Consider the following 17,489-nt stretch of genomic DNA (forward strand, 5'->3'; position numbering starts at 1 on the left):
AATACTTCCCTGTTCACCATCAGGTGAAATACCTAGCAGAATTACAAATCGTTCAGCTGGGCTCTAATTAATGAGGCCCTGAGGTGCAGGGCAGTGGGACTAACTAGACAACAAGGAGACACTTTACCGTAATGGACATTAATGAGTGAGCAGGGGGAAGAAACGCAGCAGGACTTGTATAAGCCTCAGGGTTATAATGAGAAAAACCCAACAACTTTTCACCTTTGGTCTGTTATTGGGTGCATGTTTGCCTTACCCTGTTTACAATTTATTATCCAGGCAGACTCTGAGCTCTGAGGGTGTTTGTCAAGCAAGGCACCAGGAATCTGCACCTCCAGCTCTGGTTCTGCTTGCGGGGGATAAAACAGTAAAACCGAGTCCAGGGGTGAGTGCTGTCCGGGCGAGAAAGGCAGTACTGCGGGGAGCAGCAGCGGTGATAGGATTTGATTTATTCGCAGTGCTAGCACCAGAGGGTACCAGGAGAGCACCAAAGCTTGGGCTGCTGTTAAAACCTGCCTTGCTAAGTTAGAGGGGCTGTCCGTAAAGGTCTTTCTCCAAGCCGCAGGCTGTGCAGATTGATGCGCATATGCTGGACGGCTGTGAATGAGCAGATCAAAACTCTTGCACTGTGGCAGAGGCCCCGTGGCCCTGGCGTGTGCTGCAGGCCATACGTCGACTGTAGGGCCTGGCAGCGTAAATCAGCACAGACCACGGACCTGTCGAGACTTTTATTTTCCTCCCAGACAAGTCAGGCCTGATATTTAAAGCACCAGCACCGTGGCATAAACGTTACAAGCCCACATGTTAGCGAGCGAGGGAATTTCAGCAAACAGAAACAAAAAGTAACACTGACATTAATTTTAATCAGTTCCTAGTCATCTGATTTGTCCTCCGCGTTTTTTTCTCTGTGAGAGCTGATCGTCTTTCCGCAAGATTTGTTACCTCACAGAACAATAATAAAGGCTGTAATGATGTAATTTATTACTGCAATTTGCTTTTGGAAATCCTCTATTAGTGAAAAATGGCAACAGTGTAGTTTTATTAATTGCGGTAGTTGCATATCGAATAGTGATGGTCACTCTCAGGATTCCTGGCTGTGCTGCCCTTTGCTTTCCGAGGCCCTGTAGACGCAGAGCTGCGCATGTTTTTCAGGGTTGTGGAATGAATGTTTTGATTAAACTAAGTAAGTGTAAAAAAAAAAAAAAAAAGTTCATTGAGAAGTTTCAGAAAAAGGATAGAGAGAAACATTAGTCTGTAAATGCAGTATTAAAAAACACACCAGCGTGTTACTGCACCGTGTAAATATTGTCTTACTAACATTTACCCATTTATCCAGCTCCCCCCAAACTCCTTCTGACAGCCTGAACCTTTGGGTTCTCTGTGCAGTTTTCCTCCCCGTATCCCATCCCAGCAAGAACAACTTCTCTTTCATTTATTTTTTTCTTTTAGTGTGAAAATTTTTTACCTAGGCATAAAACTTTTATTATAGTTTGCGGAAACCAGATTTTACCAGGAGGTAGATGGGGAAGGAGCATGTGGACAAAATCACCATGTGTGATTTAAGGTGAATTCTCTTCCTTTTGTGTTCAGAAACGGTGCACAAGTGAGTGAAATCCAGAAGGTTTGCTGTAACCTCTTAGTGATCTTGAATTCCCGTTCTGGAGAGCTAACAGAAGGCGGAGGCCTCCTGCTGGATGTGTTATGTCAGCAGCAGAAACCAAAGCGATCAGTCTGCGACCTGGAGGTACTTTGGGATCGTTTTGTGTAGGGTATTGTGCGTCTGCCTGCCAATAGCGAGAAGTTTTGTATGGGCTTGAAGCTTAGATTGATCCAGCAGAAAACACTATGTTTTAGATTCTGGATCTGGGACAAAACGTGGATCGCAGGCATTGAAAAGCAGCGACTAGGGGTGCAGTTGCCAGCTGGCACCAAGCACCCTGTGGCATATGTTTTAAGAATGCCTGGAAGCTTCAGGAGTGAGTTTGGTGTGGCAATAAATAAGTTATCGGAGACTCAGTAATTCCTCCTCGCTGCTCTTACCTCATGCAAATTATGGACTATTCATTAAACAAGGAGAGACGCTGATACACAAAAACAGGAGTTGTCTGGTGGATTGGGAGCCACGTGTCTGGAGCTGGTTTCTGCCCTCGGGTCTTGGGTGGCGCTCACATCCACACCAGTTTGCTCATCTTTAAAATGGACGCAGTAGTTAATGCTTCCTATGTTACAAAGCAGGTATTTGATTCACAGGTTCATTCTGTAGTGCCAGTTCTTTAAAAATGAGAACTCCCTGCTTGAAAACAAAGTGCGGTCTCCCCCTCTCCGTCCTGGTTATGTTGTTCCAGTCATGAAGAGTGAAAATGTAAGTGAGGCAAGGTTTATAGAGCGAGGTAATATCTTCTGTTAGGCCAGCCAACAGAGCTAGGAAAAACAGACAAGCTTTCAAGCACACAAACCCTTTTCCGAGCCTCTTTCAGTGTTTTAAGTTGCTGTGAGATGCTCAGATAAAGATAATAATGGTCCCTGTGCTTGCTTCAGGTTATACTAACAAATAAAATACTGCTTTAAGTAAATGGATTTGATCTCTTTGTCCTTCATATCAGTGACTCACACAATAGTCATAGCAGCATATTTCAAGGACGCTTCTCCAGCTGGAACTGTGAACCCCTCGCCAGGGTGATCTTGCAAAGCAGCCCCTCAAGTTAAAGGACATTTTTGCTTGAGTAAGGAGTAAAGAATTGAATCTGTGATTATACCTATGCTTTCTATATTTACTTTTCTCCTTTTACATATACACCATTTTTAATTCCTATATATAGTAAGACCCCCCAGTCTGTTAGACATGTGCCTAGTCAATAATTTAATTTTCCTGTGTGTCACTCTCTCTCTCATCTTTTTAACTGTACTAAGTCTCTGATGTCTGTACAGTATCTGCTCTCRTTAATGCAGTAATCTTGTTTCTGCCCTCTGTGTGCTTTGCTTTTGTGGACTTGCTATGAAGTTAGTGAAATCAATAAACTATTTGAAAAGGAAAAAGAATCAAGGAGCAAGGATAGGAAATAATAATAAGAATGATTTTCTTCTGCATTTTTATTAGTACTTTTTCATAGCAGTTCCCTAAGAAACTCTATTGTGTGTCTTTGTTATAGTTTGTGCTTATCAAAAATTAAAGTTGCACAGCCAAAATGAGGAAAGAGCAAGTAGAAATTTTCTCTTGCTGATTTCAAAAKAGACTACATTAAATCAAAAGATTTTAGCAGAAGCTGTCTGATTCACTTCCACTGTGTTTTAAATAGAGTTCTAAAATCCACAAACTTGAGCCAAGTGTTCATGCACACTCCACAGCCAAAAAATTACAGAGCTTAAGAGACTTGCATGAAGATGAATACTCCCTATTAGAGGGAGAAAGTAACTCATTAATAATCCATGACATGTTAATCTACGCAAATAAAACAAGTTCACAACCCTCCACAGTGGCCATAAAAATCATCTGTGTATCACACAATACCCCAGTTACTTAAAAAAAGAAATTGTCCTTGGGACTTAATCCTTAAAGTCCGTAAAGCGTTTGCAGTCGCTTCACCCCAGCTGTAGAGTGCATCCAACCCCACAGTGCCACCAGGACCATGCCGTTCCCCTGAAACAAGCAGGCTAGATGAGACTTCACCTCCTGTATCCAAACGGAGCAGTTTATTCATCATCAGCGTGGCTTGTGTTAGCGCTACATAAAACATGGCTTATTTCACTGGGATCTGGGGGCTCTGACTGAAATCCCAGGAGCTGGTTACAGTAGGTACCACATTTTCACTTATTATAAAAGAATTTCTACTTCCACTCTTGACAGAGGAAGTCCTATAGCCCCCATGTAGGTGGGAAGCTGAAGCACAAAGAAGGCAGGTTGGAAACTTGCCCACATTATTTCAAGGGGAAGAAAGGAGGAGGTGATCCAGGTGCCTAAACATAGGTGTCTAAGACCATTATAGATGCCCTAAAGTCTGAGCCATCCATCCAGGACTGGCAGGTATCACACAGGACCTGCAGGAGACTTGTGCCCTTCTGGAAGAGCATCTGGAGGCCAGGCGTGATATCTAAGAGCATCTAAATGACACTCTATTCTTAGGCACTTCAATCATTCCCCAGAGCTGCAGACTGGGAATTGGAGCTGTTGTGAAGCACCTGCCTGAAAAGGCCATCTTCATTGTCTGAAAATATATGGATTTCTTCAATGTACAGTTTTATTCTATCAAAATATGCTTCCTGGACAGCATTTCCTGCTGCTGATGAACAATACAGCGCTCTGAACTGAAACAATTAGAAAGTGCACATAGGTATTCATAAATATCMGGCTTCAGTTGAAGGCCACTTTAAGGTATTCTTGACTCCCATCATTCAGAAACCACATTAAGATTTCCATCTCTGCTGTCCAGCATGACTTTGTGCTACTGTTGTGTCCTACATCTCTACCAGCTCCATCCATGTCAGTGATGGTGCTGGTTTCATATCAACTACAGTGAACACATCGAGCAATAAACTCCCAACAAAAATATTGTAATCCAGGTCATCGCTAATTGATGGAAAAACCCTGATATCTTTCATATCTTATTAGCATAACGGCCAATTACATCGATCAGTTTTGTCTGAGGAATAAGACCCTAGACCTTGAGGTTGACGTCAGCAGGGCTCTGTAGGAGTGCAGGGTCGGACCAAAGGATAGCACATTAGGGCAGATTCTTTAGGGCTTGCCTCATACCACTGGACAGAACAAAACTTGGCTTTATTGAAGCCACCAGCAAAATCCCTGTTGGTTTCACTGGGGTCAGGATTTGAACCATAATTTTTGCAAAATATTTGCAGTATGAAATACATGAGGTAGAAATGTGTTATATATAAAATGAAAAGTACTGTCTCTATCTGTCTATAATCAAGTATGTGGCTTCTATTAACACAGAATGCCTCATAATCTATTTTGCATTATAGTTGTGAGTGTATATGTGTGGATATAGATTACTCGCATATATATGTACAGTGCATAATTGTCTGTGCATCCATGCATGTGTAGCTAATATGCTTGTATATTTTCAATCTGCAACTATCTATTGATTACAGCTATTATAGCAATATTATTATAGATATATAGCCAACTATGTAACAGTGCCACAGATTTAATTGGTGTGAATGTGGGAAGAGTTTCAAATTGCTAATGAAAATTGCCTTTTTACTACAAGCTATTTTCCCATGGTGGTCACACAGACTGGAGACATCACTAGAGCTGTGCTGGTTCTGATTCATGGCAGAGCAAGCCCAATTTTAAATGGAGGTCCTTTTCCAAATAACTTCCTCTGACTCCTGAAAAAGGAGAATAAATGACTAACACATCTTGAGCCTAGAAAATGCCCTTAAATTGACAAATTTCACTTATTAGTCTTTTTGCAACAGAAAGAGAATTGTAAGCCATGAAATGATTTCAGCAAGAAGACATTATATAGCCCCATCCCTGGCTGCTTAAGCATCCATGAACCATTCCATTATAAGATCACCAGGTGGCTATTGCCCTTCTCTGCTATTCAGACTGTACCACTGTTCCTGTTTCCATCTGTGATATACTTAATAGATCCATTCAGTAACGGAGAAAAACGTGAGAGGTGTTCATCATAGCTGAAGGCTTTCCCCGACAATTATTCCTTAGATGTTTGAGTAAATGAAAAGCTATTTTTATGATTAAAAAGGACAGAACATGTTGCAGGTTCTGAGGCCATTTTATTGGCACAGCTTTTGGAATCAGTAACAAATATTTATCATTCCCTGGGAATGTTGTAAATAGCTACAGTCACCAAACTAATGTTCTTGGTATGTTTGCCTCTGCTGTCTTTTTCTAGCATGTGACTACGCKTCTAAGAGTGCCTGTTAGAAAAATATTATGACTATGTATTATGGATAAATGCACATATCGAATATATATAATTTATGCACTGTGTAAATGTAAACTTGAGTTTCAAAAAAACTTAAGATAGTTAATTGCCTCATATTCATGGGATCTAAGTGTATTTGTAAGTATCCTTGAATATACTTATATCCATAAGTAGCAATGCCTAAAACAGAGAGTCATATAACCTGTCAGTTCATGGTTTTCATATGTTTGCATTTTTCTATGCTCAAAATAACCAACAACAATTCTGGAGTCAGAGTATCTCAGGTAATCACATTTCAATGCAAAACTAGAAATTTTTCTCTCTAGAAAATGTGGTTTTCTATGTAAGTGCTCTTATTTTCTACGTCCATTTAGCAAAATATTAAAAGTGAGGAATTAAATTTGACAAAGAAGAGGAGCGGGTAGTTGCCTGTGTTACACATTTGCATCTTTTAAAAATTAGGGTTTTTGATTCATTTATGTTTAAATGTAGAAAAACAAAATGTGGGCTTCTGCTTCCCATCTTCTCCAGTCCTTCTTATGTCCTTTTTCTACGTTTTAAGTGGTTCCAGAGTTTTTTTGTTTGAAGTCATTTTCAGTTGCAGACTCTTCCTCCACAAAGCAGGAAATATCGTCTGTCTGAAAATATCCAGTGGTCACTGGATCCTGACATAGCCATTCTAGTCAGCAGGAAATTGAGACAGCTTTAGTATAATACTTGTCTTTTCAGGAAGCTCTACCTAATTGAATTTAGTGTCACATCTTCTGCGAAGCAGAGTGGCCTCCAGCCAGAGGCTCGGTCACTGTTGATACACATTGATTATGACAGACACTTAAAAAGACAAACTGTGCACATTTACAGCTTTTAAGACAGTAAGGGAAGACACAATCAAGCATGCAAATGTACTGTGGATTCTATTTCATGTCCCTATTAATTTGCATTTCCTGTCACCTAAGGGGTTAGATTATCTAATGAGATCATCTTGTCAGATTAATTTCGGGTGGAAGGGAAGGTCTGAAGTTATTTCCTGTGGACCTGATTCATTAAAGAAAAATGTTTAACACAAGTGCAGTATAATGTCATGTGAGCTGAACATGTTACTTTCTGCCTGATTCAAGGACTGGAGTAGTTCTTACGGCAGAGGTGCAAGGAAGGCATTTTGGAGACAGTGCGCTTGCTTGTCTGGAGTCTGGGGTGGTCTGTCTGACATCTCTTTCCTTGCAGAAGGGATGATGGTTGTTGCTGCTGGAGGGAATGCCTCTCTCCAGAATATTTGATAATTAGGCAATTCACTCCCCCTCAATTTGGGCCTCTGGATCTTCTAAACTCCAAGGATACAAGTTCTCCAAGGGGTCAGTAATCTAATTGAATCCATAATCTCCATGGGGAAAAGACCGTACATTTTTCAGYTGCACCTTGCTTTGTGCTAGATTAAGACAGATTTTTAAGATAAAACAAAACAAAAGCTTTATATATTAAAAACCTGAAAGGGCTATAAGTGATCAAATCAAGACCCATCAAGCCCAAGTGGTATTTGAGGAGACCATAATTTATAAACAAAAGTAATATGATCTTTTTTTTGTTTCGATGTAACACTGGGACTACATATTTCCCAAAATATTGTTGGAAAATAAAATGTGAAGAAAACTAGAACGTCTAAGCATCTATTGAGCATTTTTTCAACAAGAAAACCAAAATTGAACTGTGTCAGACTCTGCTGGAATTCTTTTTCTCATTCCTAGATCTGTTCAGCAAACAAGAATCAGTAATGCAMCAAGCTGGGCTGAGAATCAGTTGATCTGGTTGCTGAAATTTGCTCCTTGGTGTAGAAACTGTCTCTTATTATAGTCAGTGCTCAACATATTGAGGCCCAGCTATCATGTGGAGCCAGAACAGGGTTACTCTTATACAAATAATAAATACCAGTAGCATCAGTGGAGCTTTACTTGAAGAAATATTAATGGAAGTCCTTGGACCCTCATCCCAGAAGGGAGAGGAAATAAGATCCCTTGATTCATCTCAGTGCCTATGGTAAAATATTATTGCTCCGAAATCAAGTTTTGAATTGGCATTGTGAACTGTATATGATTATTTTAGTGAGTATGACAAATGCAGTAAAGTAAATATTTAATCCCAAAACAAAAGAAATCAGAATTTGATTGTCAACTCATCACCAGTGGAAGAAGTGGCATATAATGCCTTGTTCGGAGGCATTACACCTTTCTAGTGGCTGCTAAGATTTCTTCACTCATGAAGCAGAAAGTTTCTTGCTGTCTTTGTTGGAGAGTTTGTTCTTATTCTGAAACAAACTGTCTCTGCTAGCCAGAATATCATTTGTAGACTTCGCACCTGGGAACAGGTTATGCAGATAAGATTTTTCTTTTTTATTCAAAATTACAAGAAATAAAAAAGCGAGATCCTGTTGCCATAATAAGCTTGATAGAGTCAGGGCTCTGATGTGACCCTAAGTCAATGTGGCCTTCACACAGATATACAGATCTTAGTAATGGCTTTATAACCTTTTTCCATCTGTGTAATTATGTCACTAACTGTAAACTGAACACAGCAATTAAACGCATGGGTAATTTGTTCAATTGCTCCAGTTTCTTCTTACTTTTTTAAGGAGATGCTTACTTTTGAGTGATGATATAATTGCATTTAGCAGTACAATCTTCATCTGGTACATCAAAATAATCATAGGCTATGTTCCCTTTTGCAAGTTCGGATGCTAACAGTGTAGATTCACTGTAAAGAAAGCTTGGACTAGGTATCCAAGGATATCTTTCTGCATCCATATCTTCTAATATACTCTACGTTCTCCTTTACTGCCTGCAGAGTCTAATTTATCAGGACTCAAAAATTCCACCGATAGGGTTTTTGAAAACTGTACAATCAGGCAAGAAAATGGAACGGTCTGTTACTATTGTGTGGGGCCAGTARTTAAGATTTATCTCAATACGGAGACTGTAAACAGACAAGATCATTGATTAATAAAGCATTGCAGCTGCAGAACACTGAGTTCCCATCTTGAAAAGACACTCAGATCTTTGTCAGAAATTACATGGTTCACGAAAACTACAGGAAGATTGTGCTGAATGCGAGACTTCCCCATCCCAGCTGAGCGCCATAACCACAGGCACCTCTTTGCTTTCCTTCCTTCTGGCYCCAGGAATCTGGCAGTGGTTTCCCTGCAGTGGGCCAGCCTCAAGAGGAAGGGGTGAATGCGCCCAGCCTCGCCTGCGCAGTGATGGGCTTTACCTACATGCTGATGCCGCTCTTCTGGGAGATGAGAAACATGGGTCTGAATCCCTTCCCTGTGTCCCTGTTTCCACTCCTCCTCCATTTACCTTCTCTTTAAGACCCCTAGAGACCCACATGCATCACATTCATCAAGCTCATCAGACAAATACTGTGTATGCAGGGGACAGAGCAATGCGAACGTCCTCCTTTGGGTCTTCCTGTGGCTAGGGTTTTATCTGTGTTTGTCTTCTGGTTTCTTTGTTCTTCGGGGCAGGTATTATCCTTAATTTTTGTGCCATGTACAGTGCTGGCCCCTTAACAAAGATTTAATGAAGAGAAGATACCTTACAGGGCTGTCGTGTGTCAAAAAGAATTTAGCATCCAGAAGAAACTTTGAGACCTTTTGTTCTGCTATCCTGATCAGAAACAGACTGCAGGAATGGCATCTCTTATTGAATAAATCTGTTTCTTATGTGGATTTTGAATGGCCTGATTTTTCCACCAGTATTAAGTTGCTCATTACTTTCCATTTTCCTTGGCACTGTGTGTCTAAGAATCATGGAGTAAGCTGGGCTCCATCTGGATCCGCGTTTCAATACTGAGGGATGGTATTAAGTAAGCAGGTTACCTTTTTGGTTTTAATGATGAACAGCATTACCCCATTTCTTTTGCAATGTGATGTTACTAATGAAGCAAAAGCCCTCATTTTTATAAACTGACAAATGAAGCAGAGCGGGATTTACATGTGGTGGGCATGTAGCACTGGAATCAAGTGAAAGGAAAGAGGCAACCCAAATCCCACACACAAAAGCTGCCTTCCCCCACTCTCTGCATTGGGGTGGCTTTGCCTCAGGGAGGCCCTCGGTCACGATGCAAACTCTTTGGTCCTTGGAAACCTTCCTGTTATTCTGAAGTGTGTGCTGAGAATTTAAAAACTGAACATCAGCTCCTTTCTTTTCTCATGCATAATGTCTGTGAATGTGGAGTGTCAGAGAACCCAGCTGGCTGAAAGCTCAATGTATAATTTATTTTTAATCGCGGGATTATGTGGATAAACAGAATCTGCTGCCTAACAATGTCAGTTTGTTAATCAGCTGTAATCTTAGTAGTATTAATAACCCAAATCTGCAACCATCATGTCAGCCAGCCTCACAAATCAGCATAACAATTGTCTGCAGTGCAGCAGGATGCTGCGCGTCGCTCTAGCTCRGGCACCCTGGAAACTCGTGCTGCATAACTTAGCGCTCAGCGGTGGAATATTTATGGCGATTGCAACTGGCGTATGTGGAGTTTACGTTATATCTCCCACATCTCCATCTTCGTCTCTCGTAACTGTTGCCAAGGTGTCACTGTTCATCGGGGTGCTGGGCTGAACAGTGGTTGGAAGCGCAGTCCGGCTCCTGGAGGTCTCCTATGCTGCCATTGTCCCCACCAATTCAAGTGCTGTCACTGCCACGCAAGGGCTTGCTGCTCCTGTCCTTTTTCCATAGGGCAATTATGTTTCTGGTTTTAAGGTAGACGGTGTCCAACTGCCTCTTTCCCACAAACTCTTTCAAGAAACTTTCCTTGTAAATTGAAACGTAAGTGGCTTTTCTGTGTCGCTCCTTCAGATCTACAACACAGGTTTGTTACTCATGAGGTAGTGTGTTTGTATGAGGAAGAAATCTTAATGCTAAGCTATGATTAACATCCTTCGGTGTGATTCCGCTTGCAGAATTTGCAGCCTCTAAACAGGTCCATTCTCATGACCTCAGGCTCCCATGGATTTCTCTTGATAACACCATCTAATCGGATTTAGAGTTTAATTAAACAGCTGTCACTTTGCTTCCTCATTCTGCCGCAATTTAATGTTGAATTAGTTCCTAAATTAGTCATGGTTGAATGCTTGCCTTCTTACAATTGAGAGGTTGGATGAACATAAGGTTTGCTCTTCAGCTAAATTTTAGCAACTAAGGCTCATATTCTGTATTCTTGCTCTTTGCACAGAACTCCCACTGACATCAGTGGAAGTTCCCTGGCTGAAACAGCGATGGAATAAATTGTGATATTCTTGCAGAGTTAACCATAATGTTACCTAACTTCAAGGAATACGTAGCTGACCAAATGTGAGCCCATGCATCTTCTCAGCTCTGGCTAGAACACATCAGCTTTATGGATGTTATTTTCCATCTCTAAAAAAGAGCTGAGTTTTTTTGAATACTCTGCTGAATTTTCTGTGACATAGCACAATGAGTGTGGAAAAAGTGTTTATATCAACATTATTTGTAGTGGCCTTTATCCAAATTAACTCTGAAGTAACCAAGACCAGAGTATGACCAAAAGTTTATGGTACTCTCAATCATTAGTCAGGCTTAGTTTACAGTCCAAATTTCACCTGCTTCCAAGCAGCAAAGCTTGCGACTTTCTGCCGTAGTGGTGATACTTGCAACTGGTTTCACTGAACTCAGCTCTCAATGTGATGTAATGTTAGTGTCAAAGCCTGCTTCTGGTCTCATCATTTTTCTTTGTAATGCCAATTAATTCTTTTCCTTTTATATAAATGTGATATGAAGATTTGTGACTGTCGTAACTTGGTATTGGCATATACAGAGGAATTCGAAATGATGACACATAATTTAACCCGTTCTTGCCTGTGGGATTCTTGATCAAATGTTTTTTCAAATCAAGAATGCAGATAAATGAATGCAAGTATCCCCTTTGTCCTGACTGGTTGCTCTTGAGTCACAAGTAATCGAGTGCTTAGCTATAAAGAGGTAGGGAAGATGCTGAGACCCCCTACTTTCTTTGTGTATCTGGGGAAGATGGATAAGTGACAGAAGTTGCTCACACCATGGAGGGTTCATACCGTGCTTGCTGCATAAGGTGCCAGCACAGAAGGTTTTCTGTATCTGTATTAGGTATTACATTGTTCTGACCTCTGGCTTCATTTCTGAGGTCACTGAAATGTACTGAAGGTTGGTGCGGAGGAGGGACAGTCTGTGCCCTTGATGACGAGTCTGACGGTTCAGGTCCTTTGTAAAAGGGTGGGACTTCCATCAAGCAAAAGAAGTGCTGACTTGAGCTGGGCAAGGGTACAAGAAATTATCTGAGCTGGGAAAGGATAGGTGTTTTGTTAGTGGGTAATGAAAATGCTATGTTGGGTGAAGACATTTACTGTTTTCTGTTTAGGGGAACGAGGTGGAAGTTAAAACTTTTCAGTCACTTTTTAAAGTCATTTCTTATGCACACAACTAAATGGTTTGTGTCTGACTGTCTCCTTCAGTGAGAGCCTTAAGTCTAGCCATTAGAGTCTTCCTATAACCCATACAGGAACAAGAAAGAAAATGCTCCCTAATACTACTGTTTGTTAATTAAATATGTACAAATGGTAATGGTTTCCTCCATATGCTGTATTCATTAAAGCGATGCCCTGGTAACAGGAAAGAATGATCCTAGTCAAGAGTTGACAGGCAGTTCTTCATGCAAGACGACTGACTTTGTCTCTGCAGTGTCAGAGTCAGACCTTGTGTTTCTGTTGTCATACTGCAAAGACAGCGTGGGCCTCCCAAAGAAGTTCACGGCTCACATCTCCCTTCCAAATCAGTGGGAATTACATAAGTAGCTCCCCACTTTGACTTTGGAAATGACAACCCTTGTTTTTTAAAAGTTTGTAATACACTTACAGAAACTTCTTTCCGGCTTGGATATTGATGCCTACTTATAACTCATCCTCTTTCTGTTCTCTCAATTTACTTTAAACTGCTTTCCCCATTTTTTAATTTATTGGGAACAAGTCCAAACATTGCTATCAGATGCTTTCAGTCTTTTGCCACACAAAATAAATTTGATTTTAAAACTTTAGTTGCTGCCTGCACAGAAAGTAGATTAGTTCTTGGGGATTTTAAAAATTAAGGAAAGTGGAAATGGCCAAGTTACTGTAATTTTGAAAAGTGCCTACATTTTAAATGAGTTCTTAGCTTCTCAAAAGGTTTCTTAGTAATCTTGCTTGTACACTCCCAAATTAGCTTGTAAACAGGATAGTGTATTGCATTTAAAAACAGAACATAAAAATCACCACCTATACCAGCTATCGTATTCCCTGCAGTTGCCTGATGTGAGAACAATTGTTTTCTTTATATTACTTGATGTATTCTTAAAGATTCAACTGCAATTTCTGTTTATCAATGGATAATCGAGGGTGCTAGAAGCAATGGCCGAATGTAAGGGAAACGCCGGTCCCGGGTGGTGAATGAGAGCCCTCTTGTCTTTGGTGCTTGTTCAGAGTGCTCAATATTGCAGAGCGGACACACATAAGAGTTCTACTTAAGCTCCTTTTACTTTTATGAAGTTCCAGTTCAGCTTTTGAGGAGTCTTGGACCATGGATCCTTTCATATATTATTTACAGTTTTCTGCCTAACAGCTTGTGTATGGGCGCAGACAGTGGGCTGATTCTCTGTCACATTGAGGCCTTTGATTCTATCACAGCAATATAAAGGAAACGTAGAAGAGGCAAAAGTTGTGCCGTAAAGCCATTCAGTATACAGGGATATAGGATGCACTTTTTTCTATTTTAGTCCTAACCAGAGACAAAAGAAGTAAGACTGAATTCCTTGGTCTTGCCTGTTTAAATATCGCAGCTGAATAGCACAGGGCATTTACAGACCAAGTAAGGGAAGTGGCAGATTTTGAAAATTGCCTTTGCCATAGTGTGTAATATATTAATAGCTTATACTTTAGTGTTTCTTAATTTGTGTAATACCAATAAGTTGTAACTGAGTTCAGTGGAGGTGAAATATGAAGGTTTCCATCTCTGCTCAAAGCAAGGTAGCTACCAACTGCTTCCTAATGCTGAGGATCGCTAATGATTGTAATGGTACCAGCTATGGACTCGTTAGATAATGTGTCCAATATATTTCCATTTCCTCTGTGCACATCATGAATGTGAAATTGCTGTAGTTGGTACTGTAAAACTATATGTAAAACTTCAGTAGCCTTTATCATGACAAACTATGCCTTTTACAGTTTTTTTGTGCAGATGCTGACCTGAAGTAATTAATCAAAATAAATCCATTCAAATGCACAGTGCTTCCTTTAATGAAACCATTAGCAAAGGGCAGAAGATTGAGGTTTCTAATTGCTGATAATGTGCCAGTAGTYAAATTTGCTGTACCTTCTCTCCAGAAAGGTTTTGGGGAATTTCAATGGGTTTTTTAACCTTTATAATTGTAGCTTTATATGAAACCCACTTAGAATTCAGATTCCCCAATAATGACCTATTGGAAAGAGAGAAACAGAAGTGACAGGTTATTACTTAACGATTGGTACATCAATTCTGTACTGTAATAGTGCACAAAGCAGGATTATCAGTCACAGTTGCTTGTTCAGCTTCTTCATTTTAAAGGTATAGATCATTTTCTTTTGTCCAGTGAAGAAGGATCATATTATTTGGGATGAGTGAAGCAAATAGAATTGTTTAGGATACAAGATATATATTGCGTTATCGTCCGTTTGGAAAATTTCAGAATCATAAAATATAGGGGTGGAAGGAACCACAAGAGGTCCTCTGCTCCCTTTCATCTGCTGCCTGACTCAAAGAACTTGTGTTATTTCTGAAAGATGTATATAAAGTACTTAAAAAATCTCTTATGATAAACTGTGCATTTTGTTCTGTCCCAGACAACCTATTCCAGCACTTCTCTATCATTATTTTTATAATAGAGATTGTCTTAATGTCAAACTTAAATCTTTGTTGTTGAAGTTTAAGCCTGTTCCTTCAGGCCCTGTACATGAATATGGAAAACAGTTTATTCTTCCTCCTTTTCAGTAGATTTTTATGTATCTGGAGACAGTGAGCATCTTTCCACTTAATCTTTCCTAGGCTAAACTATCCCAATTCTTTCAGTCATTCCTCACAGATCATATTTTCGAGACTTCAGATTATTTTCATTGCTCTTTTCTATTCCTCTTCAGTTGATCCATGTCTTTCTTGAAGTGTAATGCTCAAAATTGGACATAGTCCTTTAGCTGAGGCCTTGCTAGTGCTGAGCAGAGTAGAAAGAGTACCTCACATACCTTACAGATGATACTCTTTATACATCTTACTTCAGGAGGATCCTTTGTTTTGATTTGTTTTTAAACCACAGCAGCATGAAATTGCTAACTTATGCTCAGCTTGTGATCCACTGTAACCCCCAAATGCTTTTCTGAGAGCAGCTTCTCTCATTAGATCTTCTCCATCCTGTATTTATAGAATTAGTTCTTGCTACAATAATGTAGCACCTTGCTTTTAACCTTAATTGCATCCTGCTTTTTCAGACCATGTTTCCAATACTGGATTCTTATCCTGTCCTCTGGAGTGCTTGCAGTGCCATGGTGTAGGCTCAGAGCTTAGCGGCAGCCCTGCTTGGCGATGCAGCAAACATGAGTTAGTGTGATACTGCTGCCATTCTCCCCATCACCCAGCATAACACCAAATTAGAAAAAGCCGGTCTTTTCCTGGTGGTGCACAGGACTGGGCAGTCTTAGGAGCACAGCATTTCTCCTGCCCATCAGAGTGCCTTGTGGTCTTGTCTGCTGGGCTTCTCACTTACCTACCATCCTGTTTGTGTTATTATTTGACTGTATGCTGGGGCCACTGGTTACTCAACATTGCAGGCCAGAGCAAAACTGAGCTGGAGGAAGATCTAGTGACTTGCAGGCGTTTTGTTGCAAGGTACACTCAGATGATGAATTTGTTCTGTTGCTCCTGGCACTTACGTTTCACCTCACTGCATAGTCACATCTCTTCATTTTCATCTACTCTTGGAAATGGGGTGGGTTTTGTTCGTTCTGTGTGTATATGATTTTCTTATGTGTCTGAAACATCATAAATTACCATTAAATGCACACAAGGATAAATCTCCAAGCCACACAGTATGTTTTCTATCTGAAACGCGTTTCTGTTTATGGGATTTCTCTTCCTCTGAACCTGTCCTTTTAAATTAGATTTCTCTATCAGTAATTCATTTCAGTAGCTAAAGACAAACTGGATCAGAGTGGAATTATTTCAAAGCAGAGCTGAGATAGCCTGAAAAGATGCCCTGTCATTTCCACAAACTCTCTTTCTGCTCCTTCAGCCTGGAGTCCTTAGTTTGCACTGTTTAACACTCTGAGTCACAAAAAATAAGTAAAGGCATTAAGGGATTGAGGCAAAAGATTCGTTTCCAAGGACACACAGCACTTCCAATAGCCAAATAGGCAGTGAAAAATGTGCTGAACCTGCCTATTTGTGAGCCTATCTGGGTTGTTCAATGTTTGTTGCTTTGGAAATCTGCAGACAGAAGAGTGGTTGTGTTTATTATTGAATTGTTAGTCATGATCTGCTCCTTTGTGCCTGTTTCTGGCCTTTTGGAAAAAAACAGTACAAGGAAATAAATACTTTGGAACAAAATTTTCAAGTTTGGTTCACAAAAGTTAAGTGCCAAGAGCCATGTAGTTCCCTACAATACTCTGCTGTTAAAAAATGCCAGGCACCTGGCAGAACCTGTATGGGGTGGAGAGTCTCCACCTTTGAACAATGAGTTCCTAAGAATGGCCTTAGACACCTAAAAATTGTTATTTATAAATTTGCCTCTGATTTGCTGTGATAGGTAGCAAGGTTTACATAAATGCTGTAGGAATTATGTAGGATTCTTACTTTCCCAGAACAGTCAACATCACTTTTCTTAACAGTTTTTTTAAAGTTTGTTGGGGTTTCTTATGAGAGATGGAGGAGAACCTGAGAAATAACAAGTTGCAAGATGAAAAGAAAATCTGACCCAGATATCAGACTCACTAAACTTGAATCGAAAACAATGTCTATTGAATCAGTGCTCCGTTTTGCTGCTGCTGACATCAATAGCTGCAGTCCTCTCAACTTTGGTGCTGAGGATTTTGCTGAATATTTTATTCACTTTATAGAGCTGAAAGTTGAAAAGTTGGAGAAAACCTTGAAGTTGTTTCTGCACGGGAATCTTGGGAATACAGTGATGATGAAACAATTCCAGTTGTTAGAAGAGCTAGCTTAGCTGATGGTGCTTTGAAAGGCTTTTGTATGCCATGACCCAAGTTCAAACTCCAGATTTCCTTGTTATTTCTCTACAGTTAATAGTGTCACTCTTTCTGGATTCCTTACATTTCTTCATTGGCCATATCAAAGGAAATTAAATCATATTGAAACAGTTCCAGATGAAAAGTTCACAGAGAGGCCCCATCTTTGCAATGGGCTTCAATTCAAAGGGTAATATTTTTTCTTGCAGACTTTTGCATCCTATTCCAAACATTGCCAGTCAGATCCAGTTTAATAAAAATTCTGAACTCATGTTTTGGAAGGTAAATGTTGG

The 17,489-nt window shown here is 40.1% G+C and overlaps 1 protein-coding gene across 1 annotated transcript in view; it reads left to right on the top strand.

Moving 5' to 3' along the window:
* The window catches only part of TMEM132C (transmembrane protein 132C), a 153,400-nt gene that overhangs the window by 106,560 nt on the left and 29,351 nt on the right, over positions 1 to 17,489 (top strand). The gene's annotated exons all lie outside the window — the stretch shown is intronic.

Source organism: Apteryx rowi, unplaced genomic scaffold, assembly GCF_003343035.1.
Source record: "Apteryx rowi isolate R43461 unplaced genomic scaffold, aptRow1 scaffold_15, whole genome shotgun sequence".
In the NCBI taxonomy this organism is placed as follows: Eukaryota; Metazoa; Chordata; class Aves; order Apterygiformes; family Apterygidae; genus Apteryx; species Apteryx rowi.